This window comes from Amblyomma americanum, chromosome 1 (genome assembly GCF_052857255.1).
Source record: "Amblyomma americanum isolate KBUSLIRL-KWMA chromosome 1, ASM5285725v1, whole genome shotgun sequence".
Classification (NCBI taxonomy): domain Eukaryota; kingdom Metazoa; phylum Arthropoda; class Arachnida; order Ixodida; family Ixodidae; genus Amblyomma; species Amblyomma americanum.
In genome coordinates, this window is record NC_135497.1 from 15,450,253 (window position 1) to 15,465,546 (window position 15,294).

Genomic DNA, 15,294 nt, shown 5'->3' on the forward strand with positions numbered 1-15,294 from the left:
TACATGATACAAACTGTGGTGACATCAGATCCTTTGGAAACCGGACACCATACAATAAGAGCCTTTTCTGGCTGGCAAGTAGTCGAGCTAAAGAAAGAAAATACGACTTTGTATGGGAAATCAATAAGAAAATTCTTGTGTGGAAAGAGCCCGGTGCAAATGCTCTCAGAATAGGTAAGAGGATGACCTCAAGACAATATAGGAACCATATTGAGTGCATGATCATTTTCAGGTACTTTCAGTGAAATGACCAGCATGAATGAAAAAACTTTATAATAATTGGTTCTAAGGAAAAGGAAATAGCGCAGTATCGGTCTCATATATCGGCGAACACCTGAACCGCGCCGTAAGGGAAGGGATAAAGGAGGGAATGAAAGAAGAAAGGAAGAAAAAGGTGCCGTAGTGAAGGGCTCCGGAATAATTTCGACCACCTGGGGATCTTTAACGTACACTAACATCGCACAGCACACGGGCGCCTTAGCGTTTTGCCTCCATAAAGACGCAGCCGCCGCGGTTGGGTTCGAACCCGGGAACTTCGGATCAGTAGCCGAGCGCCCTGACCACTGAGCCACCGTGGCGGGTAAATTGGAAAATTTAATGAACACATCCATACCATTAAAACGGTCAATAGCCCGTTGTCTGTTTTTCATCTTAATGCTTGCAATTTGCGCAATAAGCGTGAACAACTTGAATTCTATCTTGATTCATTGTTATTGAAATTTGATGTGCTGTGTTTCACAGAGGCATGGTATTATGCACCGACTGATTCCTACGATTTCTCACGATATCATCACTTCGGATTATACCGACAGAATAGGCGAGGGGGTGGAGTGCCTATTTATTGGAAGCATAGTTTATAATACAGTTTTTTACCTGAGCACTCTGATTACTTGTGACTGCGAAATTCTCCCAGTCAGGTAAAATGATGTATTGATTATTGTTGTATACAGGCTTCCATACACAGTTTTTTAAGAGAAATTGAATGTGTGCTTAGATGTGTGTCTGACTCGGTGTTCAAAGTTGTAATAATTAGAGACGTTAATATCGATTTATTGCGTCCTGGTCATGCACAATCTGAATTCCTTTCAACTTTGTTGTCATATGGACTTTAGAGCCTTATTAGGTCTGCCACAAGAATTACTTCATATATTGAAATGCAAAATGATGCTTGTTTTGCTAACATAAATCGAAAGCTTCATTTTGGTGTTTTAATTATCGATGTAAGTGACCATCTGCCTATATTTTGTGTCTTGCACTGTCACGCTTCCCGTAGTGTACCGCAACCAGCGTTTAAAACAAGGAAAATTAATGAGACTTCTTTAGACACCTTCAAATCCCTTTTAGGGCAAACTGACTGGTCTGAGGTTACCAACGATGATGCAGCATCTTCCTTTGCTAGTTTTTACACAATAATTAGGGACCTCTATGATCGCGCATTTTCGCGTCGCGTCTTAGCAGAGCACAAAAATGCGCGAAAGCCACGGACATCTACGGCGCTTTACAATAATATTCTGAAATGTAACAAGTTATTCGAACAGTTTCTGAAAACCAAAGACAACGCAAAACTTCAGGAGTACAAGAAATTTCGCAACAGACTGAACAGAACTTGAGGAAGGCAAGAAATGCTTATTATTTCCACAAGTTTGAAAATATCAATGATGAACAAAAATCTTGTCAAGTTTATAAAGAGATATGCGGTCCATGCAGTACTGATATGCTGCCGGAGCAACTTACTGTGGATGGAGTTACCCTTATATCAGCTGAATTGCTTTGGAAGTTAAATGAACACTTTCCGTCTTCGGGGAAAATAAAAAAATCCGACAATACCAGCACGTGATCCCATAGATTATGTGCACACACAAGTAAAAGATACTCTTACGCCTCTATCTTTCGTATGCTCTCCATCACCAGAAAAGGCTGCTCTACACCTTCATTACTACGGCAGTATGGTGCGCTCTGTGAAGGCCTCCTCCGCTTGTCTCCCAGCTCTTCAGGGTATCTCACAAACAAATATCAAATTCCTTGAAGCTTTGCAAGCTAAGGCATTGAGAATCTGCCGCGGCCTTTCCTTTTCATTTTTTTTCACCATCCTCTTCTCTTCTTTCACCCTCACCTGGAGTAGCATGCCAGGCCGACCACCAGGCAGACCACTCCTGTTCCATTGAAGTCCTTCTCCTCCTCCTCCTAGTAAAAGATAGCGTTTTCTTGAAGTCTACGGATGAAGCGGAAGTCATAATTATTATTAACCCTCAAAATAACAATAGTGCAGCAAGCCTGAATGAGATTAATGTTAGACCAATTAAGGAGGTTGCTCTCATGATTGCACGACCGCTAAGTCGTGTTTATAACTTCTTGCTCCATGAAGGATTATTTCCGGATGACCTCAAACTGGCTAGAGTAACTGTAGCCTTTTATACATAAATGTTGGGCCAAAAATAATTTCAACAATTATCGACCAATGTCTGTGCAGGGTACTTTTTCGAAACTAATAGAACGCGTTATTTATTGCCGGCTTTTTGACTTTCTGGATAAAGTAAAGATAATTTCAGTGTATCAGTACTGATTTCCGAAAAATAAGTCGGCCGAGTTAGCTCTTTTGTATGTGAAGGAAAGGCTCATAGAAAACATTGAATGTAAATTATTTACAGTACGAATCTTCCTTGATATACGCAAAAGTAGTTGAATCTGTAAGCGGTAAGGGGGAGGCGCGCGGGCGGGTGGGTGGTGGAAGCTGGTACGTGGGAAATTGATTTTTGAGAAGACGAAGTAGTCAGCTGTCGGGCTGTGCCCACTCGTCTCTGCCACTCTTTGTGAAAGATTTTTCATCAGTGCTGAACATTTATGTTCGGATAACGTGCACTGCTATATCCTGGTCTGATTCCTGCGGTGGGTGCGGCTCCGCCGGTGCCGCACCCTGGCTCAACACCTGAATGTTCACCTGGCATTCCTTCAGGCCTAACTCAGCAGGCCATACCTGCTGTGGAAGCCCTACCTGCTGCCTCAAACCTTGTGTCTTGCAACCAATATTCTGCTCCAGCTGCGTCAGGACTGCCATTTCTAAATCCTCATGGAAAACGCACCCCTGATGCTCGCAATTCAAGCCGTTCTCGGCCACTACCTTCAGGTCAGGACGATTTTTCTGATTCGTCAGATTCGTCCACTATCATCTAATGGGCACTACTGTGAAGTCCGGAGAAGGGTCTGAGAGATTTATTCACGTGCCTTCAAAGCGCCGTCGCAGCTCAAAGCGGTCACTTATGAGTGCAGATACTCCGAATGTACCTCAAACTCCTAAGTGTCAGCCTTACGGTTGTCATCAAGCCACTTGATTCCGGGCACCGTATTAACTGCATTAATCCAAGGTTTAGAATCTGTGGCTCCAGACGGCGTTCTTCAAGTTCGTCCCAACGAGCGCCTGAACCTTCTCACAGTTGACACCCGTCAGCACACGCAACTGAACGCCTCTTGCAAATAACGAGCGTAGCTGGAGTTGCAGTTCAAGCCTACGAGCCTCGCCCGAGCAACTGCGGCGCGAGTGTAATTAAGGGTGTCCCCCTGGAACTTTCTCAGTAGGATATCTACTCAGCGCTGCTACAGAGTGCTCCGATTAAATCCTTCCGCCGACATGGAAACTCACAAAATATCCGGATTGTATTTGCAATAGAATCTGCTCCGCAATACTTTATCCTCTGATATACAAGGTACCATGCACGAGTACATTCAAACACCACGGCAATGCACCAGATGTCAACGCTGCGGCCATGTGGCTAGCGCTTGCCGACTTGCCTTCCGCTGCTCTCGTTGCGGTGGCAGCCATGACCGAAATGAATGTGCAAGTGATAACCCCCCTTTGTCCTAACTGCGGTAAGCATCATGAGGCGACGTTTTTCCGCTGCACTACGTACCAAAAGGAGAAAACCATCTACAAATACAAGAATTCAATTAGAGATTATAAGTCAGCAAAAACTGCTCTACTTGAGCAAAACCAAATCCGGGGAAGTCGCTGCAGGAAAGATACATCGCCTTGGAAGAAAGCTCCCCAATCGCCGGTCAAAGATAGAGCCAGTCACCTGCGCATTGAGGACGTGGTTGAGTTTCGACCTATTCCACCGCGACAAAATGTTGAGCCACCTCCCGTAGCGAGTACAAAAGTGAACACTCCACGGCAGCCGCAGTGTGCAACCTGGAACCACCCACGCGAAGGATCTATTCGCCAAAACTCCGATAGTAGCAGTTCCCTACTGTGCTCGCTTGTTGAGGCTGTCCGCGCTTTCCTTACACCACACCTCGCCGGTGGCGAAGGACATCCTAACAATCCTTGACTTTATTGCACCTCTTCTTGCACAATAGCGGTAGGAGTCAGTACACCAGCTACTCTCCCTAACGTGCAAAGCATCCGTAACAAGGCCACTATATCTTCCAATGGAATACCTGCAGCCTTCGTCCACGACTCTCTGATTTCCGACAATTTGTATCGAAGCACCGTTTTCCGATCATTGCCATCTCAGTGTCCCGTCTGCGTACTACTATCCGTCTTTCAGGCTATGCCCAAGTTCCGTCCTGGTGCCAACGTCAAACGCGGCGCGCCGACAACGGGAGGAATTTTATGCTGTTTTCCATGCACGGCTGTTCGGCCGCCGCACAAGCCAGCGAGAGGTGAAAAGATCCCATCTCACGCGGCAGCTTTCCTCCTCGCCGAGAGAATGGTCCAAAGGCGAGTGTCCACCGTTACATGCATAATAAGGAAAATGGGCAATGGGAAGAGCTGATCAGTGTGACGTGCTGAGCCTCTTGCCTGTGTCACTTTGATATGACGTCACTGGCGACGAGAGCGTGCTGCCGAATCAGTGTGGCATCAGGCACCTATTATTTCTCTCCCTTTTTCCTCCTGGAATTTAGTTGCGTTACGACGTCAACTACGACGACAAGGTGCTCCCCGGAAACGTAGCGTTAGCAGCTGTCGCTATAATTACTTAGACGAAAAGATCAGTCCAACGTGCATCACGATAACGAATAAACAAATACGCTTATGAAAGATGGCTTAAGCGAGTGGATAAGGAAACGAGTGAGAGGAAGGAAACTGCTTTGTCTTTAGGCTGGGCGATTAAAGGTTTGCGGTTAGTTTATGGTTTTTGGTATTTGTGCTCCTCTCCACGCGTTGCCGTGTGTACCAGGTACAGTTTCGTCGGTAGACCACCCATCAGTAAAACTGCTTCCATCATGCATATTTTTTTTTTCAGAGAACTTAATACGTAGTGCAGGAGGAAATGAAAGCACGGCGAGCAGTCGGAACCGAGTTGAAACTGCACGAAATACTGAAGCTAAAGATCTAGAGCTGCTTTTAGTGCCGAGGATGGACGAGTCCATATATGCGGTTCTCAATCTGCAGTCTCATATTAATGTGATCAAGTGCAGGGTTGACCTTTTGCAGTAAACCATGAACAAACAAAAGCTGCAAGCTCGGTTTTCTCTTCAGCAAGCGCCACCAATACCTCTGCGAAAGAATGAAGCTGTAGGTCAGGGTCTGGCAAATGCTAACAGGAGTTTGAAAACTTATTCCTGTCAGGCGAAGGTGATCCTACGCACAATTGAGTAGAGCATGCCGGATTCTTCCGGCATCGAGATTGGTTATACTGTCACCTAGTGGTGGCTGCAGTCCGGCGAGCAGGAAGACAGCGAAAAGGCTTGCAAATAAAACTGTTTAAGGGGCATACGTGCGCCCGCAAAGAATTGAATGACTCGGCGGCGGCGTAGCAACAAGCGTGTTCGGTGGTTAAGTCGTCACAAACAAAATGACAAAGTCGCGTCACGGCGGCTTTCAGCGTGCACAAACAGTGCAAAGATGCGCGGCATTACTGCCTTTCAAATAAGCATCAGCGCGATGCTTTACAAAATAAAGGAAGGAATGCAATAAAAACAAGAATTATACACAGAAGAGAAAATAGCCGACACTGCAAACGTGTAGCGTCAGTTAGCGTCCATAATAGGGCTTCAGGCGTACGACATGCACAACTTCTGCGCGTGAACGGCGCGCTGTGATGCTATCGCTGCGTCGGGGGACACAGAGTCAAGACCTCCAAGTCGACGAATGATCTTGTATGTGACAAAGTAGTGCCGCAGAAGCTTTTCACTAAGTCCGCAGCGGGGAATGGGCGTCCACGTCCATACACGGTTACCCGGCTTGTATTCCACGTGACGTTGGCGTAGGTTGCACCGTCTTCATGTAGGTTGTACCGTCGGGCGTAGGTGCGCTGTTGGTCTTTGTATCCGTAATCGGGCAAGTCGTCGGGTTTCTTGTGCGCTCTCAAGCTAGGCGGTGACATCGATATCTTCATCCTTGACGTTCAGGAGCATGACGACAGGCGTGGTGGTTGCCTACTATTATGGACGAGCCTGAACGGTGTCATGTGGGTCGTCTCTTGCACTGTGGTGTTGTAAGCGGAGATGACGTTTGGGAGGATGGCATCTCCGGTGTTGTGTTCGGCGGCTGCATATATGGTGAGCATGTCCGCGATAGTTTCGTTAAGGTGCTCCGTAAGACCGTTGGTCGGCAAATAGTACGCAGTAGTTCACCAGTGGCTTGTGTGGCTGCAGTTGGAATTACTCGGGTGAGCTGGGCCGTAAATGCTGTTCCCCTCTCCGTGATGAGAACGTTTGGGGCGCCGTGACGCGAAAGGATCTGCTCGACAACAAACTTTGTGAGTTGAAACGCAGTACCACCCGGCATGGCTTCTTCGGCGTAGGGGGTCACGTAGTCGGTCGCTACGATAGACCACTTGTTGCCCAGTGTTGACGTTGGGAGGAAGCCGAAGATATCCAATCCAATTTGTTGAAAGGGCTTGCATGGTAGTGGTATGGGCTTCAAAAGTGTAGCTAGCCTGATCGGCAGCGTCTTTCGCCGTCGACAGTCACGGCATGGTTTGTCATAGCGTGCGACATCTGCGGATATTGGGGGCCAGTAGTATTTATCCTTAATATGAGTAAGGGTGCGGGTAAACCAGAGGTGTCCATCTGTTGGTTCGTCGTGCGAAGCCCGCATAATCTCTTCGCGTAAGCTGTTTGGAAGGAAAAGGAGGTACGTGGTCTTGTTGGAGGCGAACTTCTTCGCTGGCATGCCATTTTGCAAACACAAAGAGGGCAAACAACACTTGGACGCTGCTGGGGGTGAATAAGCCTTTCCTACCAGATACCAGGTGAGAAGCTGCAGTAGGTCGGGTCCCGAGCGTTGGTGCTGCGCGATGTTGCTGGTGCTTATCGGTCCCAAAAAGGCGTCCTCATCGTCCTCTTCCAGCGGCTTGTCGGCAGCTACTCGAGATAGGCAGTCCACATCGATATGCTTGCGTCCAGATTTGTAGACGACGGTGATCTCAAGCTCCTGGATGCGTACGCTCCACTGAGCAAATAGGAAGGAGGGTTCCTTCAAATTGGCAAGTCATACAGTGCGTGGTGATCGCTGACCACTTTGAATATTCATCGATACAGGTAGGGGAGGAATTTCTACGTAGCCCAGACAATAGCGGGGCACACCTTCTCGTTCGTCGAACGCTTAGCCTCGGCTTTCGACAGAGAATTGCTTGCATACGTGATTACTTTCTGCAGTCCGTCTCTTTTCTATACGAGGACGGCGCTAAGTCCACGCTATTTGCGTCGGTATGAATTTTAAGACGAACGCCTTTAATGGCTGATCGTGGTCCGTCCGTCCGCGAAATCTGTCACACTATAGCTGTCAATCATCCTACTGACGTCATCAATAGCATTATATGCTATAACCCGTATACTCTTAGCAATTACTAATTAATCCTAGAGACGTTATCAATGACATATGTTATAACGCATACGCTCTTACTAATTACTAACCAATAAATAATTAGCACAGAATAGTAATTAGTAATTAGTCATGAAACATTTTAGACTTTGATACCTAATAAGCCATTAATTATAATTAGTCATTGATTTATGATTGGGCGCAGAAAGGCATTCGCCTCGCGCACTTTAGATCAAAAAAGTTCCCCTGAATTGTTTGTCTCGGCGTTTTCATCAAAGTTCCCGAGTACCGGAGGGGACTGTAATCGACGCCGAAGTTTTTTGAAGGACGTTCTTGCGGGCTAGTTGGTTAATTCCAGAAAAAAAGGGTAGAACTGCGCGAATGGGACAGGACAGGAGAACCGTGTGTTGTCGTTTTCGTTCCTCTTTCTCCTGTCCTGTCCCATTCGCGCAGTCCTACCCTTTTTATGCCTTGAAGGCTTCGGCTTGGCGCGCTTCCCAGCTAAATGGCACGTCTGCCATTGTTAGTTGGCTCAGAGTATAGGCGACGCGCGAAGAGTTCTTGACAAATCGTCGGTAAAACGCGCACAGTCTGAGGAATCTGCGAATAGCTTTCCTGTAGGCAGGGGGTGGAGACTGTGTGATAGCGGCTGTTTTCGGCGGGTACGGGCGTACTCCACCCATGGTTGCTCTGCGGCCTATAAAGAGGAGCTCTTCATAGGCGAATTGTAACTTGCCTGCCTTCAAGGTTAGCCGGGACGACTTGATTGCTTACAGCACTGCTCGAAGCCTTTTCAGGTGGTCATCAATGTTCGAGGCGAAGATAGCGAAGTCCTTTATGTATACGAGACAAATATGGCACTTCAGACCTGCCAGTGCTGTATCCATTACCCGCTGGAAAGTTGCTGGTGCGGAACAGAATCCAAGTGGCATCACTTTGAACTCGAAGTGGCCATCCGGTGTGAGGAACGCGGTTTTCACTCAGTCTCTTTCATCTACTTCTGTTTGCCAGTAGCCGCTCTTGAAGTCCATCGAAGAGAAGTGCTTGGCGTTGCAGACCCGGTCGAGTGTGTCGTTGATGAGGTAAGAGTGTAGACTTCCTTCTACGTAATTTTTTTCAATGGGTAATAATAGACGCAGAAGCGAAGTGTTTTGTAGTTGGCGGCGTCGTTCCGAAGTCCGATCGCGTCGTGATTGCGCTCGTGTTTGTGTGTGGCGTCTTCAGGCAGCATGGTCGATGGAGGGTCTTCATCCTTTCGCTGGTGAGCAACCTCACCTCCCAAGGTTGCTTTCCTTAATTGCCTCTGCGGGGGCTGGGGGACTTTCCACGAACAGCCGCTGCATGTCTGCGGCCCAGTGACGAAAACACGTGGCGTGGGCGGTGATGGTGGGCGGGAAAGGTGGTTCGGTACATGCTCCACTCGACGCAGGTAGTCGTCGATTTCTTGATGGTGTTGGCCAAAACATGGTCGTGGTGCGTCAATGGCAAACTCATAAAGACCTATACGTCGGTACTGGCACTGGCGAAGAATATGGGCAGCCTCACTGCAATGGAAGCACCGCGGGTGGTTTTCGTAAGTCCTTCAGGCGTCGCATTTTCTGTGGCTTGAGCGTCGATTGTATGCTGGGCGGACGGCGGCAGGTGGTCAGCGTTCTGGAAAAGCGGGTTAATGTCGATAAGGATGTCTTAGGGCTGTCGCTGGGGCTACGGAGTGCGTACTGCAGCGAATTAGGTAATGGCTTGTGATTCCGCTGGAGGCGGCGATTGCGGGAGGCCCAAATGCATAGTGCACTTCTTCGCGGACGATATCCCTAAGTATCGCTATTGTAGCTGATTGGAAGATGATAACAGGCGACGCAGTTCTTCCCGTGCAATGTCGCGGATAACAATCGGTATGTTGCCACGGGATGCTGTGTCACCCGAGAGGGTTGTTGAGGTCACTTGGAGCTCTCGAGAGAAATGGTAGGCTCGTGCTTCCTAAGTTTACTAAATAGTAGCCGCTTCGCTAGTGAATTCAGCGACGGCTTTGGTGGATTGCTGGTCAGACCACCAAAAAGTGGCTTTTTAGCACCTGGCTTCAAAAGCTTCGCCTTCTTCTCTTCCGTCATGTCAGGATCGGCACGTCGAAAAAGGCGCTTCATGTGTTCTACGTATGCGGCCACTACCTAATTTGGGTGCTGAACGAGTGGCTGTAGAAGCAGCTGCGCTCTTTCTTTTCTGACGATGTTTGTGAATGCCTTGAGGAACTTCCGCCAGAATGATTCCCATGTCGTCAGAGGAGCTTCGTGATTTTCGAACTAAATTCTGGCTGGGCCTTCCTGGACGAACAAAACGTGCCTCACTTTCATCTGGCCATCCCACCTGTTGAATACGGCAAAACGCTCAAACTGTTCTAGCCATTCCTAAGGACCCTCACCCGCTGAGCGTGGGCAGCAGACGGGGCTGGTGCAAAAATATGGAGACTGGTGTCATAGCCTTGGCTGAAGTCGGCGCTGACGAGTCCTTTTTTACTCGCGTGCGGGCACGTAGTCGCCCGTATTTAGGTGAACGCCTCTGGAGACCACGGCTGCTTAGTTGTTCGTCTTCGTTTTGGGCGAATTCTGTGGATTTCTCGTGATCTGCATCTTCGGGACGGCTCGGGCTCCGTTGGCAGCTCTCAGGGGATGAGGGCGACAAGGGCATTGTTAGCGCCTACACCTGAGGTCACGTAATGGTGACGGCAGTCCGCTAGTCAGAGAGACAGCGAAAAGGCAACCTAAAAAAACTTTATTTGGGCAGACCTGCGCCCACAAAGAACTGAATCACTCGGCGGCGGCGTAGCAACAAGTCTGCACGGCGGTCGTCGAACAGAATGCCTGCAGTTCTTGGCTGCGCTCAATGTAAATATGGCAAGGAACCTTCGAAATAAGGAACGAAAAGCAACTACAACAATCTGGAAAAATGTGCAAGCAGTTGGGCGTAGCCAAGATCAGTGGAGATAAGTCTGGTAGCATCTCGCGCAAACGTGTTTAAATCTGGCGATAAACAACTAATAAGTAATTACCGACGGAACTAATTTCCACTTGCAGCAAGTTTCCCGAACAGATTTTTCACAAGCACATTGTTCAGTCTTCTGTCTCAATGCCAGCATGGCTTTCGATCCGGTTTTCCCACTGTCACTCAGCTCATTGAATTTACTCACGACATAGCTTCCGCAGTAAATACTCATGATCAAAATGATGCAATATTTATTGATTATTCTAAAGCATTTGACGCGGTTTGCCATAGGAAGCTTCTCCGCAAACCGCGTACCTTATTTAATGCCAGTAAGTTACTCGACTCGATAACCGACTACTTACGCTTAAGATCCCAGTTTGTCACTTGCAGCCATGCACTATCATCGTCAGTGAATGTAACTTCAGGCGTGCCCAAGGATCGGCGCTGGGAATTGTAATATTTGTAATTTTCATTAATGATGTAGTAAATGTTATACGTGGCAATGCAGTGAAATTACGCCTATATGCCGTGGACTATGTGCTTTATTGTAACATTGCTAACGCCCAAGATCAACATGAACTAAACTAAGTATTGTAATTGTTTTGCGAATGCAGCAGTGTATGACAAAATGACAAGTGAAAATTCACTTCACTAAAACAGTCGCGATGTCCTGTGGTAACAAAAAGAGCTCACTGCATTTCTCTCACAGTAATAATGGTAACTGCCTTACCCATGTCAGCGAGGGGGACGAAGGTAAAGATAGAAAGGGAAGAGAGGAAGGTAGATGACTTGCGCGTGTCCGTAACCAATAGGGCACACCGGACACACTGGGCACACTCGGAAAGCTTGCAGCCTTGAACTCAATCCTGAGTGTTTCAAGAATTTTAAAAGCGCCTTCACAGCGGTCCTCTGAGATGAGGGTTTAGCCCAAGGACCCAGAATCTTGGTCTCTGTAAAGTGGCGAGGCTCTAAGCGGCCGAGCGTTGCAGCCAGGAGGACACGCTCACGCTCTAACTGAGGGCAATAACAAAGTACTGAATTGTCTCTTCGCACCCTCAGTTCTGACATGCAGGAGAGTACTCTGCCATAGTGACTAAGGGGGAGTAGGCGTTTGCAAAAGCCACTCCCTGCCACCGGCGACTCAAGAGCGTAGCATCGCAGCGAGAGAGGCCGGACGTTGGACTGTGTTGAAGTAAAGGGTCAAGGCGTTGTAAACGGAATGCCGAGTTTCCAGAGGTAGTCCATGACGCTAAAGTCTTGTTTCGTCGAAGCAGTTGCAGATGCCTTGCTGAGTCGACTCTTCTGAGTGATATCAGGACAAGGGTGGCACTGCCGTGGTCCGATCGAGCTGCAGTAGCAGCTTCGACGTTCCCAACAATGCCACTGTGTACTTGGGGTCACTGGAAGATGATGTCATGACCTTCTCGAAGTGTCGGGTGTAGATGTCTTATCTCTGCTACGAACTGCTCTTAGTCACTATGGCCTAAAGTAGAATTTAGGCATTGTAGAGCAGTTTTTTAATCACAGAACACAGCCCATTTATGGGGTGTTTGTGCACCGATGTACTGCACAGCCGCACGAAGAGTGGCCAATTCTGACCGGAAGGAGGTTGTCCGATGCGAAATTAGTCGGTTGATACTGGCTTATCCCGCAGGAATGACAACGGTTCAAGTTGAGCTTGTAGATGAGACCGAGCCTTCTGCGTATACATGAGTGCAGTCACTATACTCGGCGTGGAGTAGGGGGAGTGTCAACTATTTAAGGACCGGCGTCGATAGCGCCGACTTCTTCAATATCCCTAGAAGACACACATGGCTCCCGCTGACACCACAGCGTACAGGAAGGCTGCGCTGCCGGGGTGAACTGTGATGGTATGGACGACTGGTGCGCTGCTAGTATTTTTGAGAACGCAGCCTGTGGTCTCCGTACTGGTACTGACAAAAGGTAATGCTGGGGAGGCCCTGTTAGATGACGTATGTGAATCCGTAGTGTGCCAAGGATCATGTACGTCGAAAGTTGGTATGGCTGCAACTGTTGATAAGCTGCGAGAACGAACCAGGTATTTGCGAATGGCCTGACCTTGTACAGCCTGGAGGGCACGAAAATTTGTCTTACATGTGTTTGAAAGCATGGGTGTACTGTATAGCGAAAATTCCAAAAGGAGCGCTCTACAGATGCAGCATTGACTGAACCGACGAGCACCATGATTTTCGCGCCCAGAAATCTGAGAAGGTGAGCGATAGAGGTTAGCTGTTTCTTTAAAAAGGTGCAGTGCGGGCTCCATGACATTCCGGTCTATGATAATCCCTAAGAAACGATGAGAGGTACAATATGCAATGGTATGGCCGTCGATAGTTACCGGATGTGGTGTCATACATTTGCGTGTGAATGCCACTAACGCTCACTTCTCTGCTTAAATGCTGAGATCTTGCTCTCGGAGGTAAGATGAAGTTATGGTGGCTGCCCGCTGAAGTCTTCCTCGCACCTGGCGGCGTGCCACAGAGAAGGCCCAAATGCAGATATCATCAGCATACATAAAAATGTGCACGGTATTAGGTAGGCTGTCTGGTAATGCTATAATGTCAGATTGAAAAAAGTAGGGCTGAGAACACCACCCTGAGGCACACCCCGCTAGGTGTAGTGCATAGGTGTCGGGCCATCTTCACACATGATAAAAAATGACCTGTTGGTTAGATATCTTCCACCTAAAAATCCGATCACCGGTTCCAACAGACTCTAGCGCATTAAGGTTGGCTTCATGTGTGACATTATCGTAAGCACCTTTGACACCAAGAAAAAGTTCCACGCACGTGCGCTTCTGGCGTTTCTGGTGCTGAACTGTGGGCACAAGATGAATGACGTTTATACAGAGGAGCGATCCTGTCGAAAATCCGCCATGACATTACGGTATACTTTATGGTACTTAATGTACCACTCAAGGCGCGTCACAATCATTCTCTCCAAGACTTTTCCTACGTAACTGGCCAAAGCTATTGGCCGGTATGATGTGAGCTCGAGCGCGGATTTCTCTGGTTTAAGTAATGCTATCATCCGACTTGGGAGGAACAACATCGCTGGGAGGAACAACATCATCTATTCATGAATGGTTATAGTTTCACTAGCTCTCCTCAAGTCGTAGCCAAGGTGCCACAGAACAGCATATGTGGTGCTGTCTTGCGCTGGTGAAGACGAATGATTACTTTTCGCAAAGGCCGCATCGAGTTTCTCGCGCGAAAAGATGGCACCCATCGCTGATTCTTGTGATGCAAGAGGAGAATGCTGGGAGATCGATGAAGTCGTTCCGCCCGCAATTGTCCGGCAGAAGTCAGGTTCTACTCGAATCGGATGACGGTCTTGGTATACAGCTAACGCATACAAACGTTGTATTTGTTGTGTAAGCGTTCGAAGCCCCCGCACCGTCCGCCAAATGAGGGACATAGGCGTTCGAAGATCTATTGAGACTTACAGAAGGGCACCCAGCGCTGTTCCGCCTGCCTGTCCATTCGTCGATTGATTTTCGTCTGCAAACGTCGCGCCTCTCCGAGATCCCGTAAGCATTTGGTCCGTCTGTAGCGTCCTTCTCTACGACGCCTAACAGCGCCGTAGGTGGTCTAATTCTAGATCAAATTCAGTGCGTATGTTAGTTGACATGAGGTAGCTTGTAGCAGCCTGCATTGCAGTTGCTATGGTGTTGTCCAAACTAGAAGCGAGGGTACCTTTGCACGCCTTTTCCATACATGTTTTAAATGCCGCCCAGTCGATGTGCACGTGTTTTGCTGGGCCGAACGGCCCAAGACCCTAAATCTTGAGATAAGTCATGCCACAGGTCTCAACATCACAAAACTACTGGGCACGCTGGTGCAGATACCGCGAAACTAATGTCAGGTAAATGCAACTGCTGTAGGAGCTGCCTCGTAGGTACGTCGGGCCTCTGTCATTTATTACATAAAGTTCATTTCTGACGCAAGTAAAGCCAAATTTCTTCCTCTTGCTTTGATTCTAGGACTTCACGACAGTAGGTGGTAGGTGTTGAAATTGCCGGTAAAAGTCCAAGGAGCCCGGGTTGCCTTCAAGATGGCCTTCGTACTCTCGCAGTCCAGTCTCGCAATCAGCGTGAACTGTATGGTACTTTTTTGACTACGAAACATGCATACTGAATGCAATTGTGGGGTTGAACGGGGTGGGAAATGTACGCCAAGTTGGTGCGGATGTAGACGAGAACTATGCTGTGCTCCCCGCATGTGGGGATGAAGAAGGGCTTGTTCCTTAAAGCCTGATTGTTTGGGATAAGTTAGGCTCTCAGATGACCAGTATCGGGAAGTGCTTGTTGAAAACATATTGCCGGAAACTTGAGATTCGTGACTTCAGGGCTCTTGAGTTAGATTGTAAGAGCGCAGCGCCTCGGAATTCCTCAAGAAACGTGGGAAGCTGGCCAGCCAATATGATTTAAAGATCTTGAACTGCTGGACTAGGGAGTCCAGCACCAGTAAGACGCTTGTAGCGATTGAGGATTGCAGGGCCTATTACAGAGAGCGAATGGCGTTGACCATCAT

General features: G+C 48.1%; 1 long non-coding RNA gene across 2 annotated transcripts in view; it reads left to right on the plus strand.

Annotated features, from left to right (window-relative positions):
* LOC144130824 (uncharacterized) overlaps positions 1 to 15,294 on the plus strand; it is a 248,841-nt gene that overhangs the window by 55,423 nt on the left and 178,124 nt on the right. The window lies entirely within an intron of this gene.